This window comes from Lucilia cuprina, chromosome 3, assembly GCF_022045245.1.
Source record: "Lucilia cuprina isolate Lc7/37 chromosome 3, ASM2204524v1, whole genome shotgun sequence".
NCBI classification, from domain to species: Eukaryota; Metazoa; Arthropoda; class Insecta; order Diptera; family Calliphoridae; genus Lucilia; species Lucilia cuprina.
The window spans coordinates 5,190,847-5,193,082 of record NC_060951.1 but is presented as its reverse complement, the minus strand read 5'-3'; positions in this window follow the sequence as shown (position 1 = coordinate 5,193,082).

Genomic DNA, 2,236 nt, shown 5'->3' with positions numbered 1-2,236 from the left:
TGGAAATGACAGCTGAAGCAACCTCTGAAGAAAAAGGATTAATTGATTGGAAAAAGCTGTAAATTAACAATTAACTTGGCTTTAATAAGAAATAAGGACACATTTACACACACTCTCACACTCTCACACACACACATACACATGTATACAGCCATAACTAAAAGGTTAAAAAGTTAAATATATTTATAAAATAAAAAATAATTTAAAACAACTGTAGTTTTAACAAGAACAACAACAACAAAATAATGTTAATAAATTGGTAATCAAAATTTAAATTTACAACAAAAACAAAACGTATTAAATATAAAAAACAACAAAAACCATTAATATATTAAAATATATTTTTTATTTTATGCTTAAAAGTTAAGAAAAAAGGAGAAGAAAAGTTAATTTTTCCAAGAAAAATTTTCATTATAAAAAAAAAGTACTAAAAATACTACTATTTTCAAAATCAATAAAAATGTGTTTTTTTAGCTATTTATATAATGATTTTGACACAAAAAATGCGTAAAGAACAGTTTAAGAAAACTTTTTTTAAAAAAGTAGTAAAAATACTACTTTTTTACAAATCAATAAAAATAAGTTCTTTTAGCCATTTTCATAAAGATTTTGGTGTAAAAATATGTTTAAAACAGTTTAAGACCCTTTTTAAAAAAGTAGTAGAAATACTACTATTTTTCAAAATCAGCAAAAATGTGTTTTTTTAGCTATTTCTATAAAGATTTTGGTACAAAAATGAGTTAACAACCGTTTTAGGAACTTTTTGAAAAAAGTAGTAGAAATACTACTATTTTCAAAATCAATAGAAATTATTTTTTTAACTATTTTCATAAAGATTTTGGTGTAAAAATGTGTTTAAAACAGTTTAAGATCCTTTTTAAAAAAAAGTAGTAAAAATACTACATTTTTACAAATCAATAAAAATAAGTTTTTTAGCTTTATAACTTAAAATTTTATTGTCAAAGTATGATTAAAACAGTTTTAGACACTTTTTTAAAAAAGTAGTAGAAATACTACTATTTTTCAAAACAACAAAAATTTGTTTTATTAGCCATTTTAATAAAGATTTTAGTGCAAAAATGAGTTTAAAACCATTTTAGATACTTTTAAAAAAAAGTAGTAGAAATACTACTATTTTCATAATCAACAAAAAAGTGCTTTTTCAGCTATTTCTTCAATTTTGATGATTTTAAAAATACTACTATTTTTAAAATCATCAAAAAATAAATTCGTTTAAATGTTGCAAAAAGTTTCTGCTCTAAAAAACCAAAATTTTGAGCAAATTTACAATGTTTAAGAAAAGTAGTAAAAATACTACTAATTTCAAAAAGTAAAAAAATAAGTTTTTACAAAATTTTTATAAAGCTTTAGGTCTAAAAAACGCAGGTTTTGATTTAAAAAAAAGGTTAAAAAATTTTACTACTTTTTTAAAAAAGTAGTAGAAATACTACTATTTTAAAAAAGTTGTAAAATTCATTTCTTTTTTTACTTTCATAGACTTTCTATACTAAAAATTTAATTCTACAACATTTTAAATCAAAAAATAATAAAAATACTACTATTTTTTCAATTCAATACCTTTTTTCCTTCTTTTTCCTCTTCTCCTTTTCTTCTATACACTTAACAAATTGCAAATATATTTTAATAAAAAAAATTGCAATTGATTGACAAATAAAACTAATGAATTGATTGAAATGCATAAGAAAGCCGCCACAGCGAATAATTTTAAAAAAATTTAATTTAAAAAAAATTATTAAAAAAAAACATTTATAAATGTGCAAATAATTAAATACAGAAATTGTTAAATAAAGAAACTAAACAAAAAAATAAAGAAAAATCAAGTTAAATATGAATTGAAAACTGAATATATTGAAAGAAACATTTTGTGAAAAACTTGTTTTATTAGCTTCAAGAAAATAAAGGAAAAGGTAAGTGAAACTGAATTATCTCTTCTGGTATCAATGAATTGAACTTTTTTCTTTATAAAACTTTTAATTAATATTGATTTACTAAGAGAATTGATTGAATATTATAAAAAACACATTCAAACGTCATATTCAAGTCAATCAAGAAAGCTTTAAACAAAAATGTACAGATTTTTGTACATTTAGAAAATAGTAGTTAAACATTCAATCAATCTATCTATCTATCTATCTATCTATCTATCTATCTATCTATCTATCTATCTATCTATCTATCTATCTATCTATCTATCTATCTATCTATCTATCTATCT